This window comes from Colobus angolensis, unplaced genomic scaffold (genome assembly GCF_000951035.1).
Source record: "Colobus angolensis palliatus isolate OR3802 unplaced genomic scaffold, Cang.pa_1.0 Scaffold135, whole genome shotgun sequence".
In the NCBI taxonomy this organism is placed as follows: domain Eukaryota; kingdom Metazoa; phylum Chordata; class Mammalia; order Primates; family Cercopithecidae; genus Colobus; species Colobus angolensis.
Window position 1 is genome coordinate 583,838 of NW_012114433.1, and position 18,835 is coordinate 602,672.

The following is an 18,835-nucleotide window of genomic DNA, read 5'->3' on the forward strand; positions in this document are numbered from 1 at the left end:
GAGTTCCGCCTGAGTTGTAACAGCAGTAGGCAGCCTTGAAGGTCTTCATAGTTGAGAAAGAGTTCCACGGGTAGAGATGGGAGAAAAGAAAGCACCAGAGAATGAGAATGGCAGGAGCCCCCATGGGGAGCTTGCCAGAGCCCATCCTGCCTGGCTAGAGCCTGGGCAGTAAGCGGAGATGCAGAGAAAAAGCATTTGTAAAACAGGCGGGGTTCAGACATCATGTGCTGTAACCCACATGCCTAATTAAAAATGCAATATGAAAATGGGATTAAACTTTAATTAGGTGGACTAATTGAGCTGTTTTTGAAAATCTTAGAAAATTTTAATTCTGGAAGGAATTGCACAACCACCTCATTTTTCAGATGGAGAAACAAGGGCATAAAGAGAACAGTGATTCACACACACACAAAAAGACGATTTTGGATGGGTGAGGGAAATTCCAAGACATAGTTACCACGCACTCAGCACTCACTCCCTCTCAGCACTGTCCTGTCTTCACCTCTATTAAGCAGCTTGGGCCTCATGGCAGCCAGGTGAAGGAGACGCTGCTTTGCTTGCCATTTTTGCAGATAGGGAAACTCAGGTCCCAGAGGACTGGGTCAAAGTCTCGTGGCTGGCAAGTGATAAATCCAGGTAGATGGGAGGTGCTCAGCCATTAGCCTTCTCAGATGAGTTATTTCCTTCTTCCTTTATGAAAATAAATACCCTGGAATGTATTTTTAGGAGCAAAGACTCTGAATCTAAAAGGCCAAAATTATGTATTTACTTGATCAGTTCACCAAACGTCCCACTTAAATTAAAAATCAGACATTTTTTGGCATTGTGCAGTCTAACAAAAAAAACTAGACTGAAGTTTTAACTGGTTGTGAAAGTGATGTAGACGTAGCCTGGCACACACAGAGAAAAGTGTTCACATAGAATGTATCCTCAGCACCATCTGGGAAACCTCAGTGAGATTTATTTCAGAGTTATAAAAAGATACAGGAACATAATGGATCTTTGCCAAACTCAAAAAATGAGCTTTGCTTTCATAGTTACTCTCCCACTGGGCGTCTTCCTCCATATCAGGGCACATTCTTTATTCTTGTAGGACCTTCAGGTAGCATTTACCAGGCAAACTCAGTAGCAGCTGCTGGGAGAAGGGTCTTCCTGTCCTTAAGCAATGAGGGGTCCACTGTAGCCAAACCCCATACCAGCCTACAAAGGCAGAACTAACAGTATGCAGATGCTTCTCCCAATTCCATATACAGTAGATATGATATTTATAACATTATAAGGAAACATGTGTGTGACTCTGCTTTTTACAAAAGACAGTAAGGATCTGTTCACTTTCCATTTTGCTTCAGTTACATCTTGCTGGGTGGCTTCTAATCTGGAGATGACCAAGTCATTTCAAAAATCTGAATCTGACCACATGACAACTGGGACAGCTGTGTATAATGTGAGTAAATCAGGTGTACAATATGCTCAAGAAAATGGGTGGCTGCAAAACTGCTTGCATATTTAAATTATTTATCGGTAGTAGAAATAAAGCAAATAATAATAGTAATAATACTTTATTAGCCAGAGAAACAAAACCAAGGGATATAACACATGGGGTTGTTTGCCATGGTGCAAATGACTGCAAGAGAAAAAGGAAGGAGGGGTTACTGAGCAGGCAAAAAGAATGCTGACACTCAGGGTCAGGAGAGCTGGCACCCCTGCACCTGCTGCTGGAGACACTGCCACACTGAGCAATTTGTCCCCAGGGCAGGGTAGCTTCCAACCAGTGGGCCAATAAAACGACAGTGCTGGCTCTGCCACCCGCACTTTCTCAGTCTGGATCCCTAACACCCTTGCTGCTGCCAAGCCAACCACCAGCACCTGTCCACAAGGTGGCAGCAGAGCAGGAAGCGTTTCCCCTCCTGCCTTTCCATCTTCCTATTGGCAGATCCTAACAAGGACCAACTGGCAAGGGAGCCAGTGATGGGAAGTGCTGACCCCACCCAGCAGTAGAGAGCAGAGCCCTCAGACAGGGGGTTCAGGAACAGCAGGCAAATGGCCCGAAGACAAACCCAATGTGTTCACCACTCACTGTGTGGCACACACCACATGGGGTCTAATTCATTCAGTCCTCCCTGATGCTCTGAGCTGGGTGCTGTTTTACTCCCATTCTAAAGATGAGAAAACTAAGTCAGAGGAAAATCCATTTTCCCAAGTCCATGCAGCTAGTCAGTGATTGAAGCAGAACCAGACACGTAGCGCTAAAGTCCAGCACCAGCCTGCCCGGTCTTAATATCTGTTCCTATTTTTTCTTGTTTATTTATTTATTTATTTGTTTGTTTGTTTTATTTTTTGAGATGGAGTCTCGCTCTGTCGCCCAGGCTGGAGTGCAGTGGCACGATCTCGGCTCCCTGCAAGCTCCTCCTCCGGGGTTCACGCCATTCTCCTGCCTCAGCCTCCTGAGTAGCTGGGACTACAGGCGCCTGTCCCCACGCCCGGCTAAATTTTTGTATTTTTAGTAGAGATGGGGTTTCACCGTGTTAGCCAGGATGGTCTCGATCTCCTGACCTTGTGATCCGCCTGCCTCGGCCTCCCAAAGTGCTGGGATTACAGGCGTGAGCCACCGTGCCTGGATCCCTATTTTTTCAATTAAAACTTAATTATTCACTTGGCACCCAAAAATCATGGTTTCTAACAGGATTCTCCAATAAAAGGAAGTGGGGCTCTCTAGAGAAATGGCTAATTGTACGACTTGAGCAGCAAAGATGAGCCTGGAGTATCTTACGATGCCAGAAAGCAGGGAAGTGCTAAGCACACACACAAAAGCACACAGCCATACACAACCACACACACACAACCATGCACAACCATACACAACCCCACACAACGACACACAAAGCCACACAATTATACAAAGCACACACAACACATACAAACATACACAAAATCATATACAACCATACACAACCCCACACAACGACACACAAAGCCACACAATTATACAAAGCACACACAACACATACAAACATACACAAAATCATATACAACCATACACAACCCCACTCACAACCCCACACTATCATACACAACCCCATACACACAATCCCACGTCTTACAAAGCACACACAGTCATACACACAACCATACACAACCATATACACACAACCACTCACAACCACACACAGAACCATACACAAGCCCCCACACACAACCCCATGCAATCATACAAATCACACACACAACCATACACAACCACACACAGCCACACACAACCATACACAACCATATATACAAAACCACTCACACAAACACACAACCCCACACAACCCCAACCATACACAACCCCACACACACAACCCCACGCAATCATACAAATCCCACACAACCACACACACAACCATACACAACCCCCACACACACTAACCCAATCATAGAAATTACAACCAGACACACAACCATACACACCCAGCCACACACATACACAACCATATATGCACAACCACACACAACCACACGCGACCCCACACACAATAACTACACACAACCCTACACAAGCACACACAACCAAATACAACCACACAACCACTCACACACCACAGACATACAACAGCACACAACCACACACAACCATACACACAAAACCATACCCAACCACACACAACCATTCCCACACAACCATACACAAACACACACACATAACCATACACAACTTCACACATGCACAGCCACACACAACCACACAGACATATGTGACTATTGATGGGGGCATGCCAAGGGAACACAGGGGCCAACTAGATGAGCCAAAACAGTTTGAGGAGGGGACAGATCAAGGAGCATCAGATCGTCACCCGCATAGACAATAAATACCCTTGAGGCCACACAGAGAGAAGTCAGTGATGGAGTAGGCAGGTGAACCGGAGAACAGACACACCTCCCAGGTAGAAGAATTCAAAAGTGATTGCTGCCATCGGTCCTCAGGGAGCTGGCGCATCACTCCCCACCCTTTAAATGCCTTCCCTCCAAATCGTCCCCTGTGGAACAGGGTCGGGGGTGGCTGCACCTGACACACCCCACCTGGGCAGGTGAGTAAGGTCAGCACGGGCAGAGATATGATGCGTTGCTGGACGCAGCCTCTGCAGGATGTGATGAGAACAGTGCCTCAGCTCCATGGTCTTCCTCCCCTGCACACAGCCTCGTCTATGCCTGTGGCATCTGAGCCTCCCCTGCAAGATGGCCTTCATGCGTTGGCTCAGCATGGGACTGGCCAGGTAACACTGTGGGCAGCCCTGGAACCACTCTGCTTCCTTCCCAACCAAGAACATGTATGTCTGTGACTCAATCCCACCCCACCCACCCAGCAGCTCCCTCAATTCCTCTCCTTCCCTGGGGTGTGGTCACAGACGAGGGACCAGCAGTCACTGACTCCCCATCGTAGGGCTGTCTGATGAAAAGTTTTACGACAAATAATCGTTATCGTTATCTCTCAAAAAGTAGTCTCCTTAGAAATACGACATGGGGACCATTCCCTGTGCCACGTGCTTTTTTTTTTTTTTTTTGATACAGGAGTCTTGTTCAACATGTTGCCCAGACTGGAGTGCAGTGGCACAATCTTGGTTCACTGCAACCTCCGCCTCCCGGGTTCAAACAATTCTTCTGCCTCAGCCTCCCTAGTAGCTGGGATTACAGGCACCCGCCACCGCACCCAGCTAATTTCTGTATTTTTAGTAGAGACGGGGTTTCACCATGTTGGCCAGGCTGGTCTCAAGCTCCGGACCTCGTGATCCACCCACCTTGGCCTCCCAAAGTGCTGGGATTACAGGCATGAGCCACCGTGCCCAGCTCGTCACATGCTTTTAAGATGTTGTCCCTCACTGTCCCTGCAGATGCTGGCTATGAAGTGTGCGTGGGGTGCGGCTTTATGGAACACAATGCCATCTGTGTAGACAACAGCGGGTCATTTTGTGTCCACTTGTTTTGAAAGAATTAGACTGAGCAATGTGAAGACCTTACCAAAGCTTTGGAAATAGAGACATTTACATTTGAAACAAAAGTTTTTAAAAGGAGAAGAGAGGAAACTGGAATAATCTAGCCATTCTTGTTGCCTGGGACCGTCATCTGAGAAGTGAAACTCAGGACAAGCATCTGAGTTTGTTTTTAATTGTATTTGTTTCTGTGATAACGAACAACCTCTTTGACTTATTCCTCTTTGTATTGACTGGCCGTCTCGGTATAACGCAAACATAGTTGACATCTTCCCCAAACCTATCTCTCGAAGTTATAACATACGCTGGAACTTGTCCCGGTCCAGTTACCAGTGTCATGCTGAGTAAATGATTCATTACTACAGAACTGATGAAATGCAGAGCTCGGGCAGCCTCAACTGGAGAAGTTTTGTGAGGTGTAGGTTTTCAGCGGAGAACCCTGTTCCTGCAGTCTCAATCAGTTCCACACACATTGACCATTTTGCCCACCCTAGAATCCGATGTCATTACTCTGCTTGGTGTGAGCTCTCATCCTTCCCCTTAAATAAGATGCACTTACACTTCTCCGACATTAGCTTCACCGCGTCCCCCTAAATAAGAAGAGACTAAAGATCCCAAAATGCCCCAAAGTTATTCTCCGAAGACAATGTTGTGGATGACTTATCCTAGATCAATCACCATTGAAGGTCGCCTGTCCTATTTGGCAATATTTGCTCAGTAACTAATAAAGATCAGCCTGCAGTTATTTATATTAGGTTATCATCTCTCCAGGGTGAAGCTTAATCCATTTTGCAATGTTTTTCCCAACAAGACAACATGAGTTTCTTCGTCTGAAAATGAATTAAGTGCATGCTTTCTAAATATGGGATCTGACATTGTTCTTGTTACAAAAAGCAATTTATTCCCCAAAAGGCTTACACTTCAAAGGTTATATAAAAAGGTTCAAATATCAATGCTATCCATTTTTCAATTACTGGGCTTCCTAACACCACTAGCTTTCGGACAGATAAGCACTGGTATCAGTTTTCTTATTCACCATCTTATAGGTTTCCAATTCCACAGCACAGAGAAAGCAAATTTATTGTAATACATTTAGCCGCTTTGGAAACGGGAGTACCCAGACTGTTTCCTCCAAGACTATAGAAGGTATCAAATAGCATCTTAAAGGGGTATTTGTAAGTGCTAGATACTAATGATTGCAATTGTAGATAGAGCTTCAAGTGTCTACCTATAAACAGAATAATATACAAAAGTGTAAGGTGGCTAGAGGAAAACCCCTTTTATCGTATGAAAATGAAGGAGCCGTGAAAACCATCCAGACCCTCCTAAGAGAGAGTCCACAGACATGCGTGTTTTCCTATGAGGAAAGAAAACATCCTTTCCTCTTCTGTTGTGCTATCAGATAAGAGAAAATTATGTTGTGCATATTTTCTTTCTGACATTAAAAAAAATCTTAGGATAATGTGTGAAGAATTATTTTGGTATAAAGAAACAATGCTCTAATACTCAGAAAAAGATACATTTTTGTTGCCAATCCAGATGTATCATACAAGATTTTTCATGATTGAGTTACAAAGGTAGAAAATTCTGATTCATATATTTGTGTTAATTCCTCTCAGTAACAAAACAGGACTCCTTTTAAAACTTAAGAAACATTCTCCTCTTAGGAGATAATACTGATAATCTGGCATCGTAATAGCAGGAGTCTGGAGGTCAGTGCTGGGCTGGAATGAGTTCCATCAGCAGGAGAGCATGCAGGCTCGGGGGGGTTCTGTCCACAGCCAGGTTTGTGGTAGATCTTCCAGGGGGTCAAACGTCTGCTGTTGAGCACGAGGCACCGAGCATGCCAGGCCCTCAGCTCATGGGAGGAAGACCCCTCGCCACCTTCCCAGGCAGCCCCCTCGGGGAGGAGAGCATCGCATAAATAAATCAGCACATAGTTACATAGATTCATGATTTGAGTTGATTCAATGAGATGAATCCAGCCAGAGTGCAGACTGGGCACAGAACGTGTGCCTGACCATGGCCTGTCCACTGGCTGGGGAAGCGGTCAGTTTGGAACACCATTGCACGATTTCCATAAACCCCTGCCATTTAAACTGTCAACAAGGATTGGCAATACCTTCTAATTTAATATCCCCCCACGACCCCCACTATTAGCTTGAACAAATCGCTCAGGAAACAAGAATTTATAAACATGCTACGTGTATATTATTAATTGCTTCTTTTTTAAGCCCACAACATACCTGTTAGTTTCTATGTGCCACTGAATTTGAGGTACAACGAAGCAAGAATTACAAAATTGCTAAAGGAAGCATAAGGCTTGGGTCCAAAAGTCTGGAAAAGTCAAGAGAAAAACTTCAGCTTACATGCTGAGTCCTTATGGAGGACAGCTGGACAGCCGCCTCTCCTCAGCCTCTGCGCATTCTCCTCGCCAACGAGTCCTCTGTCTCGCCGCCAAGTTGACCTTTGCCTTCACGGACATTGTTCGGGAAATCCTGTTACCCATGACCCACAGGCGCACAACCACAGAACCTCGAGTTCCCTGCGTCCCTTCCCGACAGTTCAACTCGTTGACCTCTCAGCTCTGATGCAATATTTCACTCATGAGCATTTTTCTTCTGTGCTTTATTGAGTCTCACAAACAACTGTCTTTGTATCAGTTATTGACTGGGCACTCCAAAGAGACTGATGACGAAAAAATACAATACACTTCGATGAACATTTTGATGGAAAAAATGGAAATTTCTACGAAGACAGCTGTGCGTGTGTTCCAAGCTGTATTCTGTCTACACAATGACAGTTCTGGTGGCGATGATTACTGTTATCTAGATAACACTGTGTCATACATTACTTGTTTTCAGGTATTAATTCATATGATTCTTAAAACTTTCTTATGGAGTCTGTGGAGAAGAACACTTACCCTCGTTTTGTAGGTGAGAAAAATAAACCAATGGGAAGACTGTTTAATAAGTAATCAGTTTACCTAATGTATCCGAGGGAATTATAAATAATGTAGAATGCATCCTTTATGTTATTTGAGAAATTTCTAAAGAACATAAAATATACAGATTAATTTCTTGTGCATGGGGGCTTGAGGATGGGGCATCTTTGGGAGTTAGTTCTCGAGGAGTTGGCCTGGGTTGAAATCAGTGGCTCCTTCCATGACATCAGAATCATCCACGCCATCTGTCAACCCAAGCCCCAAACTTGAGCTTGGACCCCGTGCATCTCCTCTTCTTCTGGTGGTTAACACTAGACAGCAGGCAGATGCAGGCGCCCTTCAAGTGTCTGCTAAGCAGCCGTGGCTACACTAACTAAGACCTTCAGCTCCTATGAAGACCGAAATCGAGCGCTTAGAAGTGGAGCAGCCATATCCCCTGGAGTCTTTCCTGAGTGCAAGTCCTCAGGGCCTCACAAAGGGTTGTGAGGGTTGTGAATTACTATCTGAAAACAATAGCAACACGAAGTACAGATGTTACTGTGATAGCCTGTGCTTTTTGTTTAAAGGGCAAAGTGTGTGAAATCGTTTATTTGTATCAGCAAGTTTTGCTTGAATCTAATAAATGCATCGATCGTTTTCTACATGCACATCTGTATATGTCCAGGCTGCAACAAGAAAGCAGCTTTGGCTGAGACTTCATGGGAGAGGGTGGAACAGTGGAAGCGACCTACTCAGAAAGTCATCAGACCCAGCCTTGGGAGCTGCTATAGTCCTCACACTTAGATCCTGAAGGGAAACCTCAAATCTCAGCTGGGATTTGCCACCTTATCTTAATTAATATCTCAACCACTACCTCTCTATGAAAAGAATTCTAGTGTAACTAGTGTGATTGTTTTTCTTAAAATATTTTTTAAAATACATTCTTAATTGCCATTCTACTCTAGTGTAAAATTATACCATCTCTAGTCATTATCAGTTTAATTTAATGTTTTAACAGTATTTGCCTTGCACTCTTTGTCAGTCAACATCTAACAGAGCAGCTAGAGACAAAATGAGCATTCAGCATTTCCTGCAATGGTTTCCATAGGCATTTTTATTCTACCAATATGTTTAGGAAGAGTAATATACTGGTCTACGTGAGTTTATTTGCCTTTCTCTGCGGGTAATTAACAGTAGAGGGGGTAGGTCTGAGTTAACTATTAATAGCTTAGAAGTAAACCTGAATTTCAAAAACAACACATTATCAGACACAGTAAAAACCTGATTCTTCCATTTATTTTAAGAACTTATCAATGAATGGAAATTTCCAACTGTGTCAGACTACTGCACAATTGTGTTTTCCCAGCTGATGTTCATTTATGCTGCACACTGCTGTATACCTGTATTGCTGTCTAACAGTGTTAATTTCTTCCAACCATACGGGGTACAGGAAAAGAACTTTTCATGATGTCCCTGAGCCATCAGGCATAGTCTATGTTCACAGAAATTGTTTTAGCATTTCACTGAAGTGCTGTTGCCTAAAAGTCGGAAGTTCCCAGGGAGCAAAAACAATTTATGCGGCAAGAAAGATCTCCCCACTCATGGCTATGTTAAGCAAGGCAGCCGGGACCCACTGGTACTGCTCATGGTGCACACGGAGAGGAACAGGAGGATGGGGCACGCCAGCCCAGCGCCCAGCTCACTCCTTGCACGCACGTGCGTACACACAGGGTGCCCTGAAAGCTCTTCTTCCAGGTCCAGGCCCCGCTTTGCACACTAAAAAGCTGTCCCCTTTACCATCTTCAATCCTCACAAAACCTCAGCCGCACAACAACACACCCGCTTCTGCACTGTGGAAACATACAGCGAGGTGGCGTGGCTTTGCAAAGTCACACCGTCGTCACGCAGACTGGGGATGCGGAGGTGGACCCAGGCGGATTGGACCAAATGCCCAGTGATTTTTAGTTTACTGCATGTCACCTGTAAACTCTGTCCTCCCCTCCTCTCTCCTTCATTTAGTATTTCCTAAAATAATGCAAAAATATGTAAAGTGGAGAAATAAGAAATAAGAAGATTCCTGTGAGTAGAAGGAAAGCAAATAAGCGAGACAGAGCGAGATGCCAGAAGTCACAGCATCCCCACGTGTGGAACCTGCTGTATGGCTGCCTTATTCTGTTGGGGGAGGGGCCCTCCTGGCCTCATCCCCCTGCTGCCTGGCCCTGCTCTTGCCTCTGAATCCAGGCCTTTGGCCTAATTTTGCCACCTGTCACCGTGTGAGCCACCCCTGGCCTTTGTACTTAGCCCACAAATAACACTTGCCCTGAAATTCTCACAGGGATGCACGAAGAGCCAGTGGCACGGGCTTTGAAAGAAGAAAGTGAACTCAACACAGATGGAGTCATCACCGCGGCTCTGAGGCCTCCTCGGGGCCCAGGCCTCCTGTCACCAACGTCTCTACCAGGGATGGGACCCGGGGCGGGGCCTGTTCCTTCCTCTGCGCCGTGTACTTGCTTTTGATGAAACACATTGGTCACCCCAGAGAACTCAGCCCTCAGAAAACCTCAACAGAAATTCATGAAGATATTATTCTGGTAATAATAGTGGGGTTTCTTTGTTGTTGTTAAAACAAACCTTCCTTCTACTTACATACCCTCATGGTGACTGAGGAGAAGAGTTTCTGCAACATGCCCTCTTAAATCGTTTTGTTAGTAGGACATTCAAAAATGAGCCTTGGAACTTGGGCATCCTTGCCTTCCGTGTTAAAGCAGCTTTCTCCATGAGGCTGCCACGGAGCCCCCAGCATCTCAGACTGGGGTAATCAGGATCACTTTTTTAAGACAGGGAGTGGAAGGGGCTGTGCCAGTGCACGATGACCCCAGGATTAAACAGTGAGGGGCACTGTCAACACCACAGGCTATTGAGGAAACCTGACGCTATGTGTGGTGGCTTCGCCGTCAGAGATGGGGCTTCCTTTTGTAATTGGGGTTGTGCCAACCTCACATGCAGCTTCTCTTCTGGCGTCCCTTCTGACTGATGCCACAGCAGCCTCTAGCTGGCTTCAAACACTGCTTACAGATAGTTACTTTCCAGCAGCTATGCTGCATTTTGATGAAAAGTTTATGACACTACAAATTGCTAGAAATCACCACCCTTTAATTACATGGACATACTGTATTAACAAAAGACATCTTAAAGCAAGATCTGCAGATGAGGATCAGGTCAGATCCGAAGGCCTTTCCAGCTTCAGCCGGTGCATGGCAGAGCACCCACTTCCATCTGCGAGCTCAGAGCTCCTTGGCCACCATCTAGCAAGCCTGAGCTGGGAGGTGACTCCACATTCTGGGCAGATCTGAAGAGCCGTGTGCACCGAGGTTCTTCTCTGAACCTGGGAAGGAGGCCAGCAGATGAGGCAGGGGCAGACAATGGGCCCTAAGGCTGCAATGGAGTCCCCCACCCGCACCCCTCCCTGTGCAGGGTGTGAGGCTGCCCACCACTGCCACTAGAGTCACCCACTCACTGTGTCAAAATGTAATTTATAGGCCATCAGATGTGCTCATTTTAGCTGTACAATTCAATGATGTTTAGTAAGTCCACAGAGCTGTGCAACCACCTTCACAACTGAATTGGAGGACATCCTTTTCACCCTAGAAAGACAGCTGGCACCCATCTGCAGTCACTTCCCATACCCAATCCCAGGCCCCAGGCACTTACTCACTTTTAAAACTACAATTTCCAAATCCCACTGCAGACCTCATGAATCAGGGTGTCTGGGGCTGAATTCTGATGCATCCAAGTTCTCAAAACCTCTTCGGGGAGAGAAGGATCCTTGACCCAGGATGTAAGAACCTCCCCAGCAAGCGAGGGAAGCTTTGTGTCCGCCTGGAGAGAGAGGACTCAGAGAGACACGGTTCATGGTAAAGAGTTCATGGGAATGTGGATTAGGGCATTGGAAATTCTTCAGCTTGCACAGGCAGCAGAGTCCTTGAGTCCAGGTGGTGTGGCTCCGTTCACATGTACACTTCTCACAGTGGTTTACATCATGACGACACTCTTCAATGTGTGGTAAATCATATAAAAATGTCAAACCTAGTAAGATTATTTCCTAAACTATGTTTTTTGACTCAGTGCTAGAATCTATTTGAAAACTCTTTAGTTTTTTCTGTAAAGCTCCAAAGTTTAATAATTTGAATCTAAATTACAACCAAGCATCATAAGCACTGCACCTCCCAAACCAGCATACTCCCTATCCTTATAAAAGCCAAATGAGTTCATCATAATTAATGCTATAGAACAAACCCTGCATAATAATAATTAACCACATATTGTTAAGTGCTATCAAAAATGCTTGGCATTTAATTAGCTTGAAACAACACTCTCTGCATATTACCAAATGAGCTAATGTTGTTCTTCAGATGATCATTCTTCAGCAGGAAGTACTTTTGCTAACAGTCTTTTAATGTATTTATTAGTACTTCAATAATATTGAAGTACTGCACTAGCAATTTAGCTCAAATATTCCATTTCAATTAAACATTTGACCTCTTTGAACTCCCTGGAATTAGGGATTGGTTTGTAATTATGCCATTTGTGGGCACAGTATAATATAATAATAATCCAGAGTTTTATTGTTTTAGTACCTAATGTAGATGTTCTGTATAATGAAAGATTTCCAACATGTGGGTACCAGTTCCCTCAGGGGTGGAACAGGCTGGAATGTCACTCGAGGTCATGAGAGAAAAATTTGGCAATGGCAGATACACGAGGCGAGAACTACAAGTCAGCAAACTTGCATTCTACTGCCAAGCCAGGCAGAAACTTGCAATGTTTGCTCAAGCAAGCTTTTCTCTCCTCTGAGTAGATCCTCTTCTATGACGTGGGATAATATTGCTGGATTTATTTTCACTCCCAAGACTTCTATGAAGCTACACCAGTCTAAAATTTACATGTAAAGGACTTAGTGCTAATTGATACAAACAACCTTAGTAAAATGTAAGATTATGACATGAGCCTTTGTAGGAAGAATTCACATGATTCTATATTTATTCTAAAACAAAAATGAAACCGCGTAAAGATGATTAGGAAGGATTTGCTAAATTTAATAAAATATTGTTTTAATTAAATGGTGATTTAATAAAATACTGTTTATTAAAAGTCATATTAGCAACTTCTACTTATAAGTGAATCACACAGCTGTGCACTTACGTATCCTGCTTTGAATAAGTAAGTTGATCTCTCTTACCCTTTAGCAGTTACCCTTGTTATTCTAACTCTCATATTAGAACAAAAACAAGGGACAAAATTGTATTCCACTCATGGAAAGACTGTGTCCACAAATGGACTAGGAATAGTTCAAAAATACTGTTTTAACACTGATGCCTGCAGAGGTAATTTCTTTACCTGCATCTAGGGAAACCCTCTATTTTTTCTACCTGCACGGGCAAACATCTTGAGTTAGCTTTTATGTGGTCTGGGAGGTAGGAGTCCATCTGTATGAATTAGGATCCTTCAGAGAAACAGAAGCAAATGGAATTTTACATGTAAGGAATAATATAATGTATATAGTACACATAAGAAATATATGCACAATATAAGAAATATATGCAACATAAGGAGTAATACGCATATTATGATAAATACAATATGTATAGAATAATATATATACGATATACATTAGGCATACTATATAGCATATAGATATATGAAACAAAATCCTACATATATTCCTTACAGTATATATTCCTTGTGTATACTGTATTTAGTGTACGTAAAGCATATAAGAAATATATTTGAGATTTTATTGTCTATATTGCATATAATCACACATTTGAAATATGAATATATATTAGAATATATATTTGTGATTGTGAGGGATGACAAGTGCATGACCCACAGGACAGCCCATCAGGGTGGAAACTGAGGCAGGAGCTGAAGTTGCAGACTTAAGAATTTCTTTTTCTCCAGGAAACCACGTTCTTTGCTCTAAAGGCCTCAACCGATTGGGTGAGACCCACTCACATTATTCAGGGTGATATTTTGTGCTTTAAGCCACCTGGTTGTCTTAATCACCTCTATAGAATACCTTTGCAGCTACCCCTGGGCTAGCATTTGATTGGGTAACTAGGGTGCAGCCTGGATAAGCTGGCACGTTTCCTTTGTCCACGTAGGTTTCTTCAGTCTGTGTTTTTCAAATGTCCCATGTTCCAGGATTGTTTATCATGCTTCCAAACAGAAAAACTTGAAGGACAAATACAGAAGAGACATTTGACTTATAGAATTCACAGTTTGCGTTTTGCAGTATGAAACAGTTATGCAGAAAGGAAGGAATAACAGAAACAGAAATAGGCTGGGATAGATATTAGATGTAAAAGAGAACAAGTAAGAATAAAAGCAGGAAGAGAATAAAGAAAAATGTTTTTTATTTCCTATTATCTATAACTATATTAGTGTGAGTATTCTATAAATAGGAGAAACATTTTCTTTTTCATGTTAGTAATATATAAACATTAGAGAAAAATATAAATTTGTAGAAAGTAGAAAATTAAAAATATTTTTAGTTTCACAATCCAAATACAACCGCTTTCAATGTGCTGGTGTGCACATTTCCACAGATTTTTAACATAGTTGTCATGTTTTATATCACTTGTCTTTGGGGAGCCATCATGGGGGGCTGTGCGCGCAGTAGGGAGAGGCAATGTGAACCCATGAAGGGTGCCAATATGGTTTGGATATCTGTCCCAGACCAAATCTCACGTCAAATTGTAAACCCCAGTGTTAGACCAGGGACATGGTGGGAGGTGATTGGATTATGGGGGCAGAGTTCCCACTTGCTGTTCCCGTAACTGTGAGTGAGTTCTCATGAGATCTGGTTGTTTGAAAGTGTGCTGCCTCCCCCTTCTCTATTCTTCCTGCTCTGGCCATGTAAGACATGCCTGCTTCCCCTTCCACCATGAGTGTAAGTGTCCTGAGGCCTCCCTAGCCATGCTTCCTATACAGCCTGCAGAACTGTGAGCCAATTAAACTTCTTTTCTTTATAAATTGCCCAGTCTCAGGTAGTTCTTTATAGCAATGTGAGAACAGACTCATACAGATGCCTTGAAGATGACACACGTCTGCAGCAACAAAATATTGGTCATATGCTTGTTCTAAAGGTAAATTATATGTCTCTTTAAAGAGCACTCAAATAAGAATGCTTGTAGTAAGTTTCTCCTATTCCTACATATATTCAGAGAGAGAGAGAGGAACAATGACCCCATACCAAATAAATGTTCACCTCATAAACTTAGATAAAATTGCACCAATGGATTCCTGTAGCTTTCTTTTCTGGGCTATTTTTTTCTGGTTTATTAATTAATCTGTATTCTGCTGTATCCCACTTCCTCATTTTAAAAAATATTCAAATATGTCTTTCCTAATATGAATTTTGGCTAATCTTGCCCATCTCCTTTACTTAATTATTTCAAAATTTTCTTTGCTATATTAATCTTTTGTGCTATATGAACTTTAATGAACTTCAGTACGCAGTTCTCAGAGACAAGAGGCAGGGTGAGCTACCAGTCCCGCACAGGTAGTCACAGCTGTCTCTGCCCACAGCTGACAGTGGCCTTCCCCATCCTCACTGCAGACCAGTGTCAAGTTCATTCTCAACCCCAGACTTTTGCAAGATTGACGTCTCTGCTGTGGTCTGAATGTCCGTATTCCCCCCCGAAATCCATATGTTGAAACCTAACTCCCAATGCATGAATATTAAGAGGTGTGGCCTTCACAGCTGGTTAGTTCATGAAGCCTCCACCCTCACGAATGAGATTAGCACCCTTATAAAGGAGGCCTGGGGAGCTTGCCAGCCCTTTGCCTCTTCTACCATGTGAGGTCACTGCAACAAGGCTCCAGCTATGAAGTAGAAACCAGCTCTCACCAGGCACAGTGTCTGCTGGCATCTTGATCCTGGACTTCCAGCCTCCAGAGCTGAGAGTTGTATATTTATGTTGTTTGTAAATGAACTACTTCAGGTATCCCCTGGCATGAACTAAAGCAATCCCCTTCTTTGCAACTCTCTCTCTTTTCCTCTTCCACAAAACCCCATCATCTCCTGTGCACTTTTACCTCCTTTAAAGCTCAGCAGAGCTGCCACCTCCTCTGTGAAGGTGAGGTGTGCACCTCCATCCCCAGTCACTGCCCTGGCTCTATTGTGCTATGAGATCCTGACATCTTCATCTCACACTAGATTCCAAACTTCTTGAGGGGGTTAGAACATGACTTGGTTCACAGTAGGTGCTCAATAAGCATTCCTGAGCAAATAACTTTAGGATATAAACTTAAGCACACCCTCCCCGTCTGCTGCTGGAGCAGATTCATTAACTCTGATTAGGAAACAGAATTACAGTCGTTCTCTCTCCAGCAGGGCCAGGGCATGGGGGAGGGGAGCTGGCCTCAGACATGATATTTAAGAGGCACCAAAAATCTCAGTCATCAAAATAAATACAAATTGAAGGCAATGGTTTAATAAGTAAAATGAATACACACCAAAACAAATCACAAAGCAAATGTCAAAAGATGAGATCAGCATGACTGATTTTTCCTTTTGCCCATATGGCTTCTGCAGGACATTGTTACAGATTGTCTCTTTTCACAATTTGGATTTTTTAGTATAATAACTTTTTGCATACATTTGGTTTTTTAAAACTGCATTGAAATCTTACATATTTTTATGACTCATTTTGTAGAGTCCACTTAAATGTTGCACCTGAGATGAGTCTGTCACCTGCACCATCTGTCCCAGCCCCCAGTGTCACCTGCCCCCATTGTCACCTGCCCCATCGTAACCTGCCTCCATCGTCATCTGCCCCCATGGCCACCTGACCCCATCTGTCCCAGCACTGCTATCTCAAGATACTCTGGCAGTCAATGGGGTTTCTCAACTTGGCCCAGCGAGAGATTCTCCATTTCTGATACGGGATAGAATCCATCTGGAGGGCTTCGTTTTGTTCCTGATGTTCTCCCTGGATACATTAATGCAACATTAGGATAAAGATTACACAAAGCCTACTTCTAGTCTCATATAGCTTCAAATCCTTAACATAATATTCTTTATTCATGCTACATTTGTTACATATTTGATAGGTCACATTATTATAGAGAAGCCAAGAATCCACATTACTGTGTATTGCATGAATGCATTGATCTAAAGATAAAACAATTGTTTTACATTTACTTCTATGTATCAATTTCACTAACATTATTCCAAAGTCTAAATAATATAATGAGATAAAGACCCCACAGGTATAAACTAATTTATTTTGATGCTGACAAACGTTTTTAGTATACCTAAACTGTCTTGCCATGTAAACATATTTCAGTGAAATGCTCTTGGTTCTTAAGTTCTGGGGCTACACCTGCAGCCTGAAACAGGAAGAACAAGCGCAACTCTGAGAGCCATCTCTTGATGTTTGATATGGTTTGGCTGTGTCCCCACCCAAATCTCAAGAGATCTGATGGTTTTACGAAGAGGAGTTCCCCTGCATGAGTTCTCCCTCTTTGCCTGCTGCCACCCACGTAAGACGTGACTTGGTCCTCCTTGCCTTCCACCATAATTGTGAGGCCTCCCCAGCCATGTGGAACTGTGAGTCCACGAAACCTTTTTCTTTTGTAAATTGCCCAGTCTCAGGTATGTCTCTATCAGCAGTGTGAAAACGGACTCATACAATGTTTAAGGACCTATGCTAATGAAATGGATGTTAAAGTTCTGTGAATATGATGCAAGGGCTCATTAAAAGTCTAGTCTAATAGTTATATTTAAAAATTTTAATTAGTATAAAAATTCAGTTGAGAATGTTTTCAGCAAATATCAAGTACATTTTCCCATAGTTCATATTAGGAGCTCTTTCTTTAATCAAAGGTACAAGTTATGTTGGTAACACCGAAGGTGAGAGAGCTGTGTTTTGGTTTGTCAGGCAGCGGGAGCATGGCCACAGCAAACTCTTGAGGCAATGTAGGAATACAGAGATTTAATCCAAGCTACAGACAGACCATGGTCACTGGCTGGGCAGGAACTTCCTGCTCATTTGTGTGACCTGGCCCACCTCAGGAGGCAGAACAGCTTGGTCTTCCAACTGGAGTCTGGATTGTGCACTGAGATGTCTGAGTTGCTGGGCTGGCTTACAAAAGTACTGTGCTTGCAGGACAGTAAGGCCTCAACCTCAATGCAAGTCACCCATTCCTTTCCCTTTTTAGCCTTCTTTTATACATATATGTGGCTTGTGCCTGAATGGAGCATTTATATGCAGTCCAATTATACCAGGTTCCTTGCCTTGACAACTGGCTGGTCAGAGTGAAAGCTCCTTTTTAAACGTATTGCCTGGTCCTATCTAAGACAGGTGCAAAATTTAAGTTTAGTAATTATGAAGAACCAAAGAGAGGCTTGCCTTTGCCTTGGCTTTTAGGTGACAATCTCTAAATGCTTGGGATTTCCAGAGTGGTTGGAGTGTTTCCGTTGGTGAGGCCTTGGACCCCACCTGAGAGTTCATGCTAAGAAGGTGATTTGAAGTGGGGCTGGTCACTCCAGCCTTGAGATTTGGGCCTCAAGGCTCAGTGAGCTTTCCGGGTGGCCACACTATGCACGCGGCCAGGATCAATGTCGGAGGGGAGCAGATCCTGAAGATTACAACGTTCCCAACAACGTTCCCAACAACATTCCCAACACCATTCCCAGGTACCACACTATGCACATGGCCACAGTCAATGTCCGGGAGTGCAGCGAGTCCTGAGTATGACAACATTCCCAGGTGCCACACTATGCACATGGCCACGGTCAATGCTGGTGGCTAGCGAGTCCTGAAGATGACAATGTTCCCAGGTGCCACACTCTACACATGGCCACAGTCAATGTCGGGAGTGCAGCAAGTCCTGAGTATGACACCATTCCCAGGTGCCACACTATGCACATGGCCAC